The sequence below is a fragment of the Canis aureus genome, chromosome 5 (genome assembly GCF_053574225.1).
Source record: "Canis aureus isolate CA01 chromosome 5, VMU_Caureus_v.1.0, whole genome shotgun sequence".
NCBI classification, from domain to species: Eukaryota; Metazoa; Chordata; class Mammalia; order Carnivora; family Canidae; genus Canis; species Canis aureus.
In genome coordinates this window covers 49,308,017-49,326,588 of record NC_135615.1, presented here as the reverse complement: position 1 = coordinate 49,326,588, position 18,572 = coordinate 49,308,017, and the positions used below count along the sequence as shown (strand labels likewise).

Here is an 18,572-nt window from a genome sequence, read left to right as displayed (position 1 = left end):
CCTTCAGCATCATTAAAAAGAAGACTGTCTAGAATGACATAAATGTGATGGTCATTCATGATTCCTTAGAACTTTATGGCTCTATCAAGAAAATAAAAAGTCTATATTGCAAATCCATAGGAAAAACAAAGCTGGCAGACCGTGCCTAATGTGATTTCTTAGCAAGTGTGTTTCAGGAGAGGACAAAAGAATACAGACATAGATACAACTTTTTTTTTTAATAGGAGGATAAATTAGGAAACAATTTTAGACCTTTCTACAATTTTCTCCACAGGAACAACTGTATTTTAGGAGAGATCATCTGATTATTTGTGTCTTGACAACATTTCAACAATTGCAACAGGTGGTCCATACCATTAACAGTAGCAACAACAAACCTGGTTGCTCTACATGAGAGCGAGAGAAGGCACGACTGAATACTTCAGTATGCAATTACATTTGCTGCATAATTAGTCATAAATTGAGCATCCAAACATAGATGCATGCGTAATTAATTATGACTTATTTAAAAGCACTCGGGTTGTGACACTTTGTTCTTCATTTCCTGCAAATCAAATTACCTAAGTTTTCATTTCATTTCAAAATAATTTTGCCTGCATTATTTTTTTTAAATTTCAACTGAGATATGGAGTTGATTACACATAAATAACTGATTCGGTAAGGGATCAGTGAAGGAAGAGTAGGGAGGAACGCTATCTGAAGGCTCAAGTTTGCAGAGTGTTAGCAGAACTCGCTTGGAAGGTAGAGGGGGCAGGTGGAGGCTGGGGCTGGCAGGCCTTGGGAATGGAAGATGTTCTCAGTGTTTGTGATTGTGCTATCCTGGCCAAGGAAAGATAACATATCAAGAGAAATAATACAGATGAAGAAAGTCAAATGACTGAGCGATCTGGAGATGAAGCTAATACTGCCATATTTTAAAACGTATTCTATCAACTAATGAATACTACATTTTATTTACTTTTTAGATAGAGTGTAAGCAGGGAGAGGGGGAGGGACGGAGAGGGGGAGAGAGAGAGAATCTTAAGAAGGCCCTATGCCCAGCTCAGAGCTCCATCTCACAACCCTGAGATCATGACCTGAGTGGAAATCAAGAATCGGACATTTAACTGAGCCACCCAGGTGCCCCGTAAATATTTTATTTTTAGCATATTTAGATCATGTGGATTCCAGACTGTGTCTTTTTTCTAACAGAATCTATTGATTATTTGAGGAAAATTGAGATATACTACTTGGACACATGAGTTGTAGACATAACTGCCTTTTCTCAAATGCTATGTGATAACACCTCGAGAACTATGTCTACAGCAAGGGCTTTGAACTGTTGGCAGGTGCCTTTTCTGACACCATCAGTCATGAAAGCTGAGCGGTTTAAACTGCCAGGCTTCTCTGTAAACAGTCATCAGGCTGGTGCTTCTTAAGTTTTCCTGTTAAGTATCCCTAATAGTGTGGACATTGAATTGGTGTCTTTGGAAGTCTGGGGCCATATTCCAATCATGCCCCCTAAGAAAACAGGAAAATTCCTTGTTAGAAACTCATGTCATGGGGCACCTGGGTGGCTCAGTGGTTAAGCATCTGCCTTTGGCTCAGGGCATGATCCTGGGGTCCTGGGATTGAGTCCCGCATTGCCCCCAACCCCCGCAGAGAGCCTGCTTCTCCCTCTGCTATGTCTCTTTTTATCTTTCATGAATAAATAAATAAAATTTTTTAAAAAAGAAATTCACGTGACTCTTAAAATTCTTGTATTGATGTCTCTTTTGACATAAAAAATACCATTTTAAGTAATAAACTGTGGGAAAACATAAAAATGTTTTCTACCTAACACAGTGATTCATGAGTGAGATTCTTTGCCAATGAGTCTCTCTACTGGGAAGAACCAAGATGAGCACTGGAGATGTAACCCAGCACAGCTGTTTTGGTGTCCAGTTAACTTCTCTTAATATTTCAATAACTCAAACTCATAAATATCAGAATATAAATATCTGCAGACTTTTCAGAGTTTTAGAAGCTATGTCGATGCTGCCCCAGAGGATGTTCAGGGCATTTTCATGCAACTGTTGGTAAAATCGCACAATTTTTTTTTTAAACGATTTTATTTATTTATTCATGAGAGACAGGCAGAGACACAGGCAGAGGGAGAAGCAGGCTCCCTGCAAGAAGCCTGATGTAGGACTCGATCCTGGATCCTGGGATCACGGCCTGGGCCAAAGGCAGACGCTCAACCACTGAGCCACTCAGGTGCCCCACCCATTACACTCTCTCCTGCAATGTGGCCAGCTGCAAGTATCTGACCCATTTTTACCACCCTGTTGGACACAGAAAATCAAGAGCAGATGCATTGGGGCGAGACATTCTTGGTGAACAGTATCTACTGTTTTAGATTGTGTAACGGTTTTGATGCATTTTACCATTCCCACAGTATTTTGTCACAGATTTGATGTTATTTGTATGAGCCCAGTATTCCCTGCTCTCTCACCCGCCATCACATTATCTAGCTGGAAGTTTCTTCACCAGATAGAATGAGAGGAACGTCACTGAGCATGCTGACAATCAGCACAGGCCTTCTTCATTACGCATAGAAGGAGTGCAAAACAACCAGGGGCAAAATTGCTTTCTCTTCAAGCTTTCTTTGAACTATCAGGTAAAAAGAACTGGGTTCACCCCAGTTTGTCAGTCAGTCATTTATATGGGTTTGGGTCAATTAAAGTGTGTAAAACAACAGGGATCTTTGATGGGGCTTTTTTTTTTCTAAACATCCCCCTCCTATCCCAGGCTCATTCAACCATATCTAAAGTCCAGGATTCTCTGGCGTGTTCCCCTGTTAATTGGCTTTACTGGTAAAGTAAAGGGGTGATGTGTCCACCTCTACTTTGCCTCAGAGGAAGCTTCCCAAGTGAGTCTTTCCTGTTCTGTCACCGCTCTGGTGGGGGCAAGTGCCCCCTTCTCTTCCTCACCCCCATTCGTGGTATCCACGTCTCCCTCCTTCAGTTCTGGAGGGTTCCAGGTGCCCAAGATTCTCACATGATTATCCTTAATTACTGAGTCAGTTCACTTTGATGCTCCTTCCTCTCTTCTTTCTAGTCCTCAAGACAAAATGCTCTTTTATTGTTCCCACTTGGAAAACTTCGGGGAGTCCTCTTTCTAATTTAAATCTGCCCTCTGGGATCCCTGGGTGGCGCAGCGGTTTGGCGCCTGCCTTTGGCCCAGGGCGCGATCCTGGAGACCCGGGATCGAATCCCACATCAGGCTCCCTGCATGGAGCCTGCTTCTCCCTCTGCCTGTGTCTCTGCCTCTCTCTCTCTCTCTGTGACTATCATAAATAAATAAAAATTAAATCTGCCCTCTGCCCGCTGCCCTCCCTGCCTACCCCTTCCTCCATCTAGTCCTTAACCTGAGAAGGATTTATGCATAGGCTTCATGTAGTCCTAGTCTCAGGCTAGCACTTTCTTTGAGCTTTGTTCTTTCTTCCTTTTTGGCCAGAAGAAGGAAAAAAAAAAATGGCCTTGAGTATTGCTGAGAAAGCAGAAGGGAGTAGATTAAAATTTCAGGATGTAATCCTGCCACCGCACAGATTTTCTTCATATTTCTCCTGTCAATGTTAAGGTGACCTTGAAACTGACTTTGAAGGAAGCCTCTAGCAAATCTTTGTCTGAAAATGCTTTTGTGATCTCACCATTAGCTCTGCTTTTCTTTTTTTTTAAATAAAGATTTAAATAATCTTTAAAAAAAGATTATTTATTTATTCATGAAAGACACAGAGAGGGAGAGAGAGAGAGAGAAAGAGGTAGAGGGAGAAGCAGGGTCCATGCAGGGAGCCTGATGTGGGACTCGATCCTAGGACTCCAGGATCAAACCCTGGGCCAAAGGCAGATGCTAAACCACTGAGCCACCCAGGGATTCCCTAGCCCTGTTTTTCTTTATCTGAAGCCTCTCTCAATATCCTGAGACTTGGCTGAACAGTTTGGAAATCCCTGGAGAAGATTTTTAGGGCTCCTCCAAGCTCTGAAATGATCCTTGATTCTTTTGCTTTTGGGATAGGAGGAACACTACTCCCTTCCCCCCTTGGTTAGTTTTCTAGAAGGAATAGCTCTGTGGCAGCTCTTTGTGCTATAGCGTATCCGTTTCCCTATACCTAGGTTGACAGTATAGGCTACCTGTCTTCACTGCATTTGAGGCCCTGTATTGGTAAGGAACTTCTAAAATTGCTAACGGGGAGGAAAATTTTTCAGAAGATTGACAGTGAGGAAGGCTTCTGAGTTAGAGTCAGCCAAAGAGTACTGGTTGCAGGATTGCATTCCATCTTCTTGCTGTCAGGCACTTCAGTGCTGGGTTTGTGCCTCTCCAGAGCCAGGACCTTGGATGTCTGGATCTGGACAAGGGCGAGGTGGCATCAAGGTTTGCCTTTAATAATAAGAGCCCTTCACACCCTGTTGATTCAAATCAAAGGGATCCACATTCGTTTTCACATCTCACTGATTATTTTGTATATGGCGCTGCATGTTCATTTAGGCTCAAAATTGCATCCATATATTTCCAGCTTTCTATGATCTCTTTTGCTTCATTTGCTCTTCTGAAATATTTCCAATTATTTGGGTGCCCAATTGTTCGTGAAGTGGTCGCTCAGTTTGTGCCGAAAAGGCATTTTTAGAAAAAAAGATTTATCATTGTCGTTGTGTTATATGCTGATTTCAAAAAGACCCGGTCATTTAAGCTCATTGAGATATTAAATGATTTCCCTCTTTCCAAACTCTGAGATAATCTTTCTTTCAAATCTTCCACTAACTTTTCTTTTGTGGTTGATGAGGAAGACCTCAACAGATGAGTTACAATAAGGGGCTATTGGATCAGATCAGCTGGTACCCAGGGAACTTGAACGGACGAACTAGATTTATGAACAACCAACTTCAGTCGGTAAACCATGAGGTTCAAGTGGCATGGTAAGTATTCTTTGGTGATGAAATCAAAATTAAAAATGCCATTTTGAGCTGAGGGTCTGGAGACATCTTTTTCAGCCTCTGATTACAGACTCCAGACACCTCGTGTTTCCTCACATAGTAAACAGAGGTTCCTGAAAATAACCTGCAATGCATCATGGTCTCAGAGCAGACTGTGGTCAGATTCATTTTAGGTGATATGTAGGATCCATGGTATTTCGTATTTGTCAGATCAACTGATGCTGGACATCAGGGGAGGCCCAAAGTGATAGCAGTGACCTCAAAATATCCAGCAAAGCTTGGATCCTGCAGTGGTCAGTGCTACTGCTGGTACAGAGAGTGCCTTGGTGCAGACTGTGAAAAAACTACTTCCCTGGGCAAATGAAATACAAAAAATTCACTCCTTCTACAGGGCGGATGTAACCCCTCCTGGAGGCTGGGCAGGTACATTTGTGCAATGGTCTAGTGCGTGCCCTTGAGGGTCCTGGTTAATGATCCTGGGAAGAGTGTTGCAGGAATGACAAGATGCCATAAGCAGAGAGGAGGCCAGAAGTCTGATGGGCTGGCAGGAGGGAGGAGGGAGAAATGAGGGTTCCTTCCAGGGGTAATAGTTCTGGATACTGAGAGAGTGAGAGGAAGCTGAAACTGGGAGAATGCTGTGAACTATGGGAATGACCAAAGGGCTTTTCCTCCTCTAAGACTTGCTTGGAATGCCAATATTGGAACCTGAAAGGAGACATCTGTTCTTTGGCACCCACATTGTCCATGTCTGTCCTAATCTTAGTTTTCCCCTGGCCCAAAGGGTCATAGCTAATGAACACAATCATTCTTTTTTAGATTAGACCCTTTTTAAAAAGATTTATTTATTTATTCATGATAGATATATATAGAGAAACAGAGAGGCAGAGACACAGGAGGAGGGAGAAGCAGGCTCCATGCCGGGAGCCTGACGCGGGACTCGATCCTGGGACTCCAGGATCGCGCCCTGGGCCAAAGGCAGGGGCTAAACCGCTGAGCCACCCAGGGATCCCAGATTAGACCCTTTTTATGCTTAAAATTATCGATTCAGGCAAGTAAAAATCTAAGTGATGTTTGAGATGTCTTTTCTATATTCTTTCACCCATAGTCGCTATTTTTTTGTTTGTTTATTTTGTTTTCTTGGAAATTCTCCTTACCCTCAAACCCAGCTCAGGGCTAAACCTTCCTCATTACTCCAGTTCCAGGCAGACTTATCTGAACACCCATTACACTCTGATCTGCACCACAGATTTATTTTTCTCAAACTATTTTATGTGTTTATGTGTTTTTCTTCCCCAAGACTGTCAGTCTTCTGAGGGCAGGGACTGCATCTGTGTAATTGCTCTCACATCACTGATGCGTCTGGCAAACAGGAAGCACTGCTGGTTTGGCTAAAGGTGGGACTGAACACCTCCATATACAATTTTCAATTACTCGTGATAGTTGGAAAGGTGCTATATTGTAGAAAACAAAAACACACACAACACTAAGGATCTTGCAGTCTGTTGTTTTCACTTGTAACCTCGTGAAGCCTTCAATCAGAGCTTGAGCTGGGCAGCTAACTCAAATTGTTGGTGTATCACAGCATCCTTCTTGGCCAGCAGTCTACCTGGAATGTATCTGAGACCTGCCTCTCCTGGCAAGACAGGAAGTGACATGAAGGTGGGCGGGAAGTGGGATCCATGATGGGATCCCTGACTGGAAAGGGTGCTATGGGGCTGAGGTAAAGTTCCTGCATCCTTGTCATTACCAGAATCAACTGTAGCTACCACCACCTGTTCACAGGTATTTCTGACCTGAACGACTCTGCTCTTTAGAGGGAAGACAGAAGGCAGCCAAAATGAAGGGAATCTACTCTCTCTGTTCTCCTTCAGGTCCTATCCCTCATCGTTCCAGGCTGCATGTCTCAGAGAATAAAAGGTGCCTATGTGGTAAGTGTACCCTGGGGAAGGGGGATGCCCAAGAACTCTGTTTCATTTACTATAGCACAGTTTCTGGACCAACTCTTGGCTACTGAACCAAGGCCACATGGGTCAATGGGAAAGGCAGGGTCAGAATCCAGAACCTCCAAATCCGAGACCTGGTGGGACTCCAGTTCATTCCTTTCTAAATATAAAATTGAAGTAATTACTGATCAAATGTGCCACTGAGACGAATAATGAAAAGCTAATAATTGTTTTCCTTCCCTTTTAAAGAAACACACCACACTCAGACACCCATTTACAGATATTTTCAGTTAAAATGTCACACAATATTTGTTATATCAGCAGGAGAATGGAAATTGAGTTGGCAGTGAAGCATTGCAGTGACAACTGTTACCTTGGAAACTGTAGTAAGCAATCATAATTACAATTAGCAAGACTTGCACAAAGTATACATAAATATTCACGTGCCAGGGATGAGTGTCACATACACCAGACAACAGAGGAAATGGTGGGACTGTTTCTTTCTCTTTGACATGTCCTTGCACGGAATTGGGTTCTGTAACCACATATCACAGCTTCTTCGAATTTAGGTAAATATATTTCCTTATGTGCTGGTGTTGGGGCTTGTACCATAATGACATTTGACACCCAGCAGATTACTTGGAAGCTTCAACTGACCCTTAGTTGAAGTATGACCAGTCCTAAATGGACTTTTAACAAAGCCTGATCTCACAAGAAAAAAAGGCAATTGTAAATAATAAATGGTGCTGTAGCCCCATTACAAGGGTGCTCTAGGGAAAAGCACTACAAACCAGAAGGAATGGTTAAAACGTGATTTAATCAGCCACTACAACTGGACTCTTGGCTTCTTCTTTATTGCCATGGAAGTGTCCCCTTTCAGATTTCCCTGTCAAATCTCAAAAGAAGTTTGAGAGAGTGAGTGATAGAATTGTTTTCACTCACACATGCCAGGAGTGTCCTAGACTCTGTGAATTTTTTTCATGACCAAGAGAGAAAAGGCTGTTCAGTCAACAGTGTATGTGGGTTGGTATTTCCGTGCACTTGTGGGAAAAAAGCTCTGAAGGTAAATAAATCTTCATAGCAAAACCAGTGTTATTTTCAGGGCCAGAGGGCACACCAAAAACTCTTCTTCTGTACACAGTAGAGTTTTCTGTTCAGCTTGTCTGAGCATGCTGGCTGCCTGGGGCTTTCCGGATAAACACACATTGCAAGTGGTTGCCATGATGTGAGGGGCAACAAGGGGAAGAAATGTTGACATGCTTCCTTTGAGAGCAGAGGTCTTGACCTGAGCTTTAAAGAAGTCTGATAACATGAATACAAGAAAGTGACCTTGGCATAGATGCCAAAATAATTGGAAGAACTCACATTTCAGGCAGCAGCATCTGTATGGAATGGGAGGGAAGGGTGGTGGAGGTGAGGACAGTGGATGCCTGGCATATTGCCTTCCCTCTCTAGATCACATCAAGTCCTGTATATGTGCTTCCCATAGAAGCCCTGTTCCCTTGGCCACAAGGGCTAAGTCATGTGCCATGCGTCCCTCTGACCTATGAGTTATGAGCTCATGCCTGCTCTCTGGATGATTTTCTTCCGGAGGAGGGGCAGTATGTACTGGATCCAAAATCAGCCATGGTGCTGTATCTCTTCTTCCTAATGTCCCCAACCCTCAACACTTGAGGCTGCCTGTCTCAGAGAACAAAAGGTGACTGGCATTATATGGAGTCCTGGCAGTCCTAACCAGGTAACAAACATGACAAATGACATGTATTAGACGCCCTCATCATAATTCAGTGCAAGGTAGGGAAAGAAAATTGTTTCAGTTAAAATGAAAACTTCATCTATTACTTTCTGCTTTAACCAGAGTTGTAATTACTTATTTGAAGCCCAACACTGTGCTTTGTTCTTAGATGAGACAAAAGAAGGATGTCAGAGTTTCTTCCTTTAAAAGAATTTATGATCTAGTTGGGATGAAGGGCATAGGAAACCCAAACAATTAGTAAAGCATATGGTACCTACCAACTATTGTCAAATATTAAAGTGTTTAGCAAGTGAGAGATTGTTAAGGTCTGAAATCATTGGGAAAGACATCAAGAAGGCGGCACTTGGAAAAGGCTTTGTACATTGTGGAGCTGGTAGAGATAAACAGCAAGCGTGTGTGTGTGTGTGTGTGTGTGTGTGTGTGTACAGGAAGGGGGCAGGGTTGGAGAGTGCCAGGAGGAAGCCTGTTGAGCCAAAAGCCAAGGAGACTATTCCAGCAGAGCTAGTGACTGTGCTATGGGACTGATGACTATGGGAATGATGTTCCAAATGGTATCTGGGTTTTTGCTCTCAAAAGCTCCTTCCTGTTGGAAATCTCTACCCTGAGTACTCATCTGTTCCGCTCTGAATCTGACTTCAGCAATTTGACCTTCTTTGACCTCCCTCCTACCTTGACTTTCCTATTATTTCTTTCCCTTCCCTCTTTCCCTTTCTTTCCTATACTCCCTTTATTCACATAAGAATATAGTGATTAACTGTAGAGTTTATGACTAAAGACTCTAGTTGTATAACCATGTTCAGTTCTTAAATAATGGCCCCAGGGCAATATAAGATAATCATACAGTAAATAATACTAGGCTGACAGTAATTGAGGATCTACCATGATGTCCTTGGTAACTTATCATTTTAAAACTCATGTTATTAGAGAAATACATCCATGTGGTGAAAAGAAAAATCACACAGAAGAATTTATGATGAAAAGCAACAATCTTTCAACTTTTCTTTCTCTATCCTAGTCCAGTCTCCGGAAACAATCTCTTTGAGTTCAAGCCTTCTAATAATTACTTCCATACCTTTAAATAATATACTTCCATTTCTTGATTTTTTTTTAGCTTTAGGCAATATATGATGACTCTCAGCCATGAAAGACCAAGACTTAGCTCATTCGTATTATACCCCACCTTTCTACCTTTCTACTTCTGCTGTGTTTGATCTCTATGTTGTTTACTTTTGAGTTATTTTATTAGATAACTTTGTGATATTAGGTGTTACATCTCTCTGACTCCCACTTTATCCTCTTTATTACATTTCTCTATTTTACCCCTCCCTTGCTAACTCCCACCTCATCTCAGCCACGTCTTCTGGCTTTTACATTTTCAAGATAGTTAACATTTACATCTGTTCTGAAACAATAATTAACTTTTATGAGCTTTTGCTATAGATTGAAAATCAAAGAACAGCACTGACATTATTATAACTATGTGAATATTGCTCACTGCAAAGTCGAGTTGTAGGTTAGGATTGCATTTCTTCCTTTATGAATGCAGTGAAATATCCTCTGGGCTACTCAAGATACAATGGTTGTAGCTTCAAGGTCAAAAGGTTTCTCTTGCCTTACATTGCTATGGTTGCTTGAAGTTGTAGAATGCTTCACAGTTAAGCCATGAATTTCTCAAATATCTTTTGATTGCTGCTTCTGTTGCCCTTTTTCCCCTGAAGTTTCTAATGGACTCATTGCCCATTCATATTTAAAAGAAAAGGACTAAGTAGGTGATACAGATTTCCTCTGCCCTAAACAGGAAGGTCTTCTGCTTAATCACAGTGTCCAGGATGGGGTCCATCACTAGCAGGTTTTGCTTTGGAGTAAGTAGGCCAGGACCTTCACCTTAGGTCAAAATGAGGAGAACATATCTCTGGGTAAAAACATCCAACACAGACTCTTGGGTTCTCCTGAACACTATTTATTCAGTTTTCTTAAATAAGAGCCCACCAGAAGTTTTTTCAGGGATAAATGTTGGGCTGTGTGTAGCAAGAGGGGAGAAGGGGGAGATGGCACTCCCTAATACAACTGTTCTGTACATAGATATTCAAAGAATCCTCTTGCCAGCCCAGTGTTTTACCATGCCCTGCTGTCTTAAGTGCCAGCTCTATGCTTGGAGGCTTACAAGAGATGCTCTGGGCAGATCTCTACAACTCCTAGATCAAATGTTTGGGGATGTGATTCCCTATATCTGTATTTTCTATCAGCATGTCTCCTTCTGCTTTTCATCTTCCAGAAATCTGTTTGAAATGTCTCATCCACTGATTATCCACTTTCCCATTTCTTTTTAGGAGTCCAGAAATGAATGGATAAAAAACTCATCCTCTTGAATAGGTCATGCTTCTGTTCATGGCACCATGTTTGTTCCGTTGCTGCTGTAACAAATTACCCAGACCCAGGGCATAACACAAGTTTATTATTCTCTGACACTTTGGGAGGCCAAAAGTCTGAAATGAGTTTTGTAGGGCTAAACTCAAGGTGTAAAATCAGAGGCTGGTTCCTACAAGACGATCCAGGAGAGAATCTGTTCCTTGGCTCTTCTAGTTTCTTGTGGCTGCAGGTCATTCCTTGACTCATGGCTATGTCATGCCAACCTCCTGCTTCCATGATCACATCCACATCGACCTCTTCTTCAGTAGTCAAATCTCCCTCTGCCTTCCTCTTACAAGGACACTGTGACTACATTGAGGGCCTCCCTAGATAATCTAGGATAATCGCCCACTCTTAAGTTAATCATGTCTGCAAAGTCCCTTCTGCCAAACAGAGAACACTCATAGGTTCTGGGACAAGGACTTGGATATCTTTAGGGGCCATTTCTCTGCCTACCACAGTCTTCCTTCATGTCTCCTTTTTTGTTACCACATACAGCCAGTTAAGTAATTAGGTGCCATGGATTGACTGTTGCATTGGCTCTCAACTCTGAATGCATATTAGAATTAGCTGGTTTTAAAAAAATACCATAGTCTTGGCTTGATTTTGCTGCTAAAAGAATTAGAAGTTCTAGGGCGTTAGATCTGTGTATTATGATTAATTTTTTAAAACTTTTTGTTTTGCTAAAATCTCCAAATCATAGAAAAGTTGAAAGAAGCTACAAAGAACTCCAAAGAGTCTTGGTTTACCAATTATTTACACATTTTGCACATTTTATTCTTCTCCGATTTTTTTCTGAACCTTTTGAGAGTCCTTCATCCCTAAAAGTCCTTTAGTATGTACTTCCTAAAACTAAGAATATTCTCTTTTATAACCACAATGCCATTACCTAAATCAGGAATTTAACAGAGACCCAATGCAGTTTGCCCTCCCCTCCTCCCGGAATATATGGGATATCAAGAGTGCAACCTTGCTTTTCACTGTTTCCTTTTGCCTAGAAAAGCTTTGCCCATTCCCTTATTTTAACCTTTGTGAATTACTTGTATTGTATTTCTTGAATAGTTGGGTCTTGCTTTGTGAGCCAGATAGAGAATCTTTCAGCAAGTGAATTAAACATTATACATATTTACTGACAAAGCTGGTGGTGCCAATTCTGTCATGTTATTTTATGTTATTATTACATTTATGTTACATTTGCTATGTTTCTCTATACAATTTGTTTTCATTCCTTTCAATTTTTTTTTTGGTATTTAGTATGATAAATATTTTTGTTTTGGAAATTATCTTGTATTTATACCTTTAAAAATGCCCATAGTCACACCCTTTTGGGTGGGTACTATTAAAAACCCAGAACATTCTAAGTGTTGGTGGGGATATGGAGAAGTTGCAGCCTTTGTGCATTGTTTGTGGGATTGTAAAATGGTGTAATTGCTATGGAAACAGTATGGAAGTTATTTAAAAAATTAAAAATTGAACTACCATGTGATCCAGAAATTCCACTCCTGAGTATATAAACACAAGAATCAAAAGCAGGGCTCTTGAAGAGATATTTACAGAACCATATTCATGGCAGCACTATTCACAGTAGCTGAGGTGAAAATAACCCAAATATCCAACTACTAAATGGATGAACAAAATGTGGTATATATGACATACAACAGAATACTATTATGTTGCCTTAAAAACATAAAGTTATGTTACGTGCTGTAGTATAAATGAACTCTGAGGCATTATGCCAGGTGAAACAATCCAGTGACAAAAGGACAAGTACTATATGATTTCACTTACCTGAGGTATGTAAAATGGCCAAATTCATAGATGTAGCATGTAGAATGGTGATTACCAGGGGCTGGCCAGTTGTTGCTTAGTAGCTATGGAATTTCAGTTCTGCGAGATGAAAGGGTTCCACAGATCTGTTTCACAACAAGGTAAATATACTTAACACTATTGAAGTGTACACTTAAACATATGTAAGATGGTAAATTTTATGATATCTATTTTCATCGTTATAAAAAACAAATGCCCTGAGCCCCCTGTTTTTAATTAACTCTATTTGGTTTCTTTTTAGTGTCAGTTTTAAATGGTATCCTTTGATTCCCACCTACTGTGTCTACAATAGTCAGTGAGTTTACACATTAGTAGTTTTAAGACTATCTCCAGGTGGTTCTACTACACAGCTAGAACTGAGCCACTGGGCAGCTCCCCCTTCCAGTTCCACATCACCATTCTATTCCAGCTTTTATCCTTCTTTGCATTCTAAAAATCTATCTGGCTTTTCCCAGACTACCTGTTGAATCCTCTCTAAATACTATGCCCAGAGTAATCTCACAAAAGTTCCCCTTTGTGTCATGCTCTCCACTCTTAACGTCAATGATGGTTCTTTTGCATCATCTCACACTTGGAATAGGTGAATTGATTTGGGTCTCAGCAGGGTCACTTACCAGTTATGTGACCTTTTTAAGTAATGTAAGGTGCCAACATAGTTGCTGGATCATAAAGGTATTCAATAACCATCCTTCCATTCTTCCTTTGCTAAGATTTGCTATTTCATTGTTCATGTCTGCCCCACTCATTCCCTAGACCCACCCACCTGGCCTTCCCCAGCAACTGGCACAGCCATCTTTGGGTTTTAAAAACAGACTTATCTTTTAAGACAAAATTCTTAAAAAAAAAAAAAAAAAAAAAAAAAGACAAAATTCTTGCCTACACACTTCAGCCAGAACTGATCCTGCTACCTTGAACAACCACGGCACTCTCTTTAACATGTGAAATCTTTTAGTGATAGTTTACTTGTGTTCTGCCTTTTTATAGAAGTGTAAATAAAGTTTATTAATTGAAAATGGAAACCCAAGGACAGGTGAGAAAGGGAGCAGAAGGAGCACTCCTTATCAGAAAACTGAGGAATTACATCATTTGCTTTGCAATGTGTGGCCTTGCTTGAACAATTAACGGTCCCATATAGGGAGATGTCCCCTGATATTGTTTGGCAAGTTACACATTGTACAAAACTCAATTGAGGACAGGGTCTGTGTCTTAAGCATCTCTGTCCTCCATGCAACATTGTTGGAAGGCAAAAATATTTCCTGTGTAATAGGATCTATCTAATACAACTGATGATGACTGAATGCTTATTATCTACTTGGCTCTATTTCTAAGTGCTTTACATTAAATCCTCACAGTAACCATGTGAAGTAGATCCATTATTAGCTTCATTTTGCTACTATTAGGCCCTGAAACTGAGGATCAGAGCAGTCACGTTGCATGACCAAGTTTGTGCAGTAGGTATGTATCAGAGGCTGAGCTGGGGTATGAATTTGAAAGGTCTGTCTTTAGAATTCATACTGCTCTTCCTGTTACTGCCTGTCATTGATGGGCTAACAAAGTATAGTCATTTAATTATATGCCCGTAAACTATAATTGTTCCTATTTTGTTCCAGGATAGAGACCATATTGATATTTTCTGTTTCACTGAGTTTCTAAGCAAACGAACGTCAATGATCCCCTTAGTGCTGACCAGGTGGACTGGAGTGTGCTGTGGGGTCAGCACCTCTGCATTTTAAAGCTGATCCTGCCACCTATTTGATGTGTGGCCTTGAACAAGTCACTTAACCTTTCTTGTCTCTCATCTCCAACTTCTATCATTGGGCATTTACATAGGATTTGTTGCCATAGTAATAGAAAATAATACTGACCTATCTCTCAGGAGTGAGTGTCATGGGGATTAACTAATTTACAGCTGTGAAGAGCTCTCAACATATGAACTGCTAAACAACGGTGAGATGTAAAGGGAATTTAAAATACCATCAGCTTGTGGAGCGTGCCCATTTGATGCCCATCATTATATGTTTAACTATTAGCATTACTACTCATAATAAACTTTTATGAGGTACTTTAGGTGGTTGAAGTGTTTTTATGAGAGCTAATTAGTTGTTCCAACCAGCTCTATGAGGTAGGTCAGTATTTTTATCATCCTTGTTTTGGAAATTACATTAAATTGGTGCATGCGTCATTAAAAAAATCTTAAACTTCTAGGTATCTGGAAGCATTCTGTTATTGGAGACAATTCTCATATAGCTATCACACCTAGTACAAAGCTCCAATGACAGGGCACTGGGACAGTTGTGTTGCAGTTCCCAACATATAACACTGGCAAGTCTTTTCCTTTTTAATTGTTTGATGTTAACACATTAACTATGTGGCAGTTCTTGTGCTAGGTTCTTCTCTGTATTGGTCAGGATGGATTTAAGAAAACAGAGCCCATTTTAGATATTTCAAAGAAGTTTCATACAAGAAATTGGTTACATATATTTTTGATGGGTTATAAAAGCAAACAAGAGGATAAGGTGCTGGAGAAATAATTAACAAGAAGAGGTCATTCCCAAAAACAAGTAGCTTCAGGAACCAGTCCTACTTCCGTGGCTGGGAGTAAAAAGGAGAGATCAAGGTGGTGGACTCCTGGAGCCCACTTGTTATTGGACTAGAACCATGGAGAGAAGCCACTGGAGGAGCTAGAATCACAAAAGGAAGAGGCTACCTCCAGAGATGCTGGCCAACCCAGAGAGAACAGTTTCTCCTCTGTTCTCACCCTCTGATTGTGGGCCTGGTCTTCCTACTGGTAGAAACCGATAGGAAGTCACGGGCAAGGGGGCTTGAACCATGGGCCATAGGTTCCTAGCTCTAGCTTCACAGAGCTAAATGGAGAAAAGTGGATATGGGACTGAGAAAGTGCAGGTAAGTAACTGGCCTATCTTGAAGGTTCATTAAGTTTTCCCCTGGAGCTCAGGGAGATTCAGAGGTTATACGAGGAGATGGTCCTCCTGTTCAAGCCCCAGTTTGCTTACTTCAAGTGTGATGCATGTTCCCCGTGTGACCCTTGATCTCTCTCAGTTTACTGTGCCCACCTTCCCAATGAGGCTCCAATGGCAGGTGGGAAGAATGTTTATCTTTACCTGTCTTCAAGGGTGGAATGAGGATTAAATTACATCATGTACATAGAAATACTTGGCTGTCACCAACACAACCCTACAAGGCAAGCTAGTGTTGTTATTTGTCAATCATGTTAGCAAAAATATTTATAAGCATAAATCCAAGATTAAGATGAGATTTCTTTTCCCTTAGAACATAGTTGGAACACCTTACATTTTAGACCATGGCCGAAAACTGAGTGTGTGGGAGGACCATCTTTCAGTTGGTAGTTGCTATTCTTGCTGGATTCAAGTGCAGCTTACACAACAGGTCAAAAAATTACTTGTGGCTCCTAATTTATTCTGATTGGTTTCAAAAATGTTGCCAGGTTTCTGTCATATGTCTCTTATTTTAAAACATGTATTGTGACATGATTACTAATCATCCTACAGTATAGAAAAGGAACTGAGATCTAATGTATATTCATTAAATAGTTGGTGAGGAACAAATAACGGACATCTAGTCTCCTGACTTGTATGCCATGAGTGGGTATGGTGGTAGATAAGAAGGAACATTTTGGCTGGGTAAAACGAGGCCAGTCTCTGACCCTCAGTTTCTTCATTAGTGAGACAGGAGTGCTTGCCCTCCTACCTAGGAGTGTGAATTTGAGGATAAACTGTGATAATGTGTATTAAAGTGTTTGGTAAAAAAGTACTGTACCAATGTCAAGGATGACCGCCAAGTTGTCTTGCTGCTTCCTGAACCGTACAAAAATATGGCTTTTGCAAACATTGAGGAATCCTTATGAGGAAACAAGACTGTGTAGCATCCTATCATCCGTCATTCCCCAATGTCATGAACTATACTTAATGTTTATGCCCGCCCTTCCCCATCAGAGACAATGAAATCACTCTTACGGACTGTTGTTTTCCCAAGTAACAGCCTTATCATTTGTATTGCTCTGAGAAAAGCTGCATTGGAATCACTCGCCCCAAACCTCTGCTTTTCATCAATCTCTTTTTGGCTGCAGAGCCCCGTGGAGGGAGACAATATCCAAATTGCTTTCAATCCAATAACTCACCCCAGACAACAATAAAAACAATGACAGCAAATCTAAACCCCAAACACTGGATGTTAAGTGACTCATGCATTGGAAGGTGAGCAACTGTTTGCAGGAATTCTTGTACCACCTTTGATCTGTTTAAGAAGCCAGGCTATGAACGTCATCTCTGGGAGCCATTTCTTTGCATGGAAGTGACCCAACTAACTTCCTCTCTGTAGGATTGAGACTATGATCCACCCTTTGACTGAACTGGTATGGCAGGGACTCAAGCTCTGCTAGTTCTCCCTTCCCAGGTGGTCCCAGAGGCCACTCAGGGCCAGAGGCACATCCTTAAGTGAGGTTTGAGGCTGGATATGCCTCGCTTGGAAAGATCCCATCGTTCAGAGTCCATTCTCCTCTCTAGACCAATATCCTGGGCAGCAATTGATTTTGATGTATTTCCTTCTGTCTAGTGGTCCTAATGTGACTGGAAGAGGGATCCACAGAACCATGTGATTCCCGATTCCCTAGGCATCCCCTATCATGTCTGTGAACCTCACACAGGAATGCTCTATCATGCAACAATAATGGAGTATGCATTTATATCGTCTAGAGCAGGGTGATGAACAATACCGGCCCCGTTAAATTCTACCCTCAATAATTCATGGACTGGGAAGGAGCTGCAGGAGAGACCAGTTTGACTTCAACTTCTCAATGCCACAGACACTTCAAAAACAATTTGTGGGTAAATACTACAAGTCTCCAAAAGTAGTGTGCTTACTAAAAGGCAACTATACCCAAAGGAAGCCTTTCTGTTTGAATTTAATTGATTTAAAATTAGCATTCTCTTTCTTTTGATGGCTCCACTCTTGTTTACTGGGAAAACATTTGTAGCAAAACACATACTGCATGTGTACCTGGGCATTGATAGTCTCATTGGCAAATACTCTCCACCACAGTGCCTAAATACATATTTGGCTCAGAGACCTGAACCACTCTCAAGGAACTATTCAAGTCTCCCACGGAAATGTTAGCTCTACTTGAAAAGAATGATGCCCATGTTTGAAATCACCTTACGGAACAGTCCTATGGACATTCCTGGGCCTTTCAAGCTACTGAACATGTGGAGAACAGCAGAAAATGCTTTGTTAAGAAAGTGTTACTGGTAAGCTGTATTGTTGGTTCCCCTTTTCTTGCCTTGATTTTTGAAAGGATGGAAAAATAAGGAAAGATGGGGTGATTGGTTGTCTAACAAGGACTATTTGTCTAGAAAAAGACTTTTGTTATTGTTGTAATGCCTTTGTTGCTTTGTCAATTGAAAGAAGGAGAAGATTCCCCAGGGAATTCAGAGCACGCAGAAGATTCTAAGAAATGGATGATGGAGGCACATGATCATTTGAAGTAAACATTCTAATTCACCTTATGGTTCCTATTCCTCTAACATTTTAAACACAAACGCGTGTCCTCTAACAATTTAAACACAAAAGTGTGCGCACTTGTACTGTGTGTGTACATACAGTATATGTATCTAGATGTAAATATTTACATAGTTTTAAAAATAAATA

The 18,572-nt window shown here is 41.0% G+C and overlaps 1 long non-coding RNA gene across 50 annotated transcripts in view; it reads right to left on the bottom strand.

Moving 5' to 3' along the window:
• The window catches only part of LOC144314152 (uncharacterized), a 240,698-nt gene that overhangs the window by 49,052 nt on the left and 173,074 nt on the right, over positions 1-18,572 (bottom strand). For 44 of the 50 annotated variants that reach the window (XR_013379926.1, XR_013379910.1, XR_013379916.1 and 41 more), the window contains one exon: positions 12,849-12,973. This is a non-coding gene — a long non-coding RNA (uncharacterized LOC144314152). The other 6 variants (XR_013379882.1, XR_013379886.1, XR_013379895.1 and 3 more) reach the window with 4 other exon arrangements.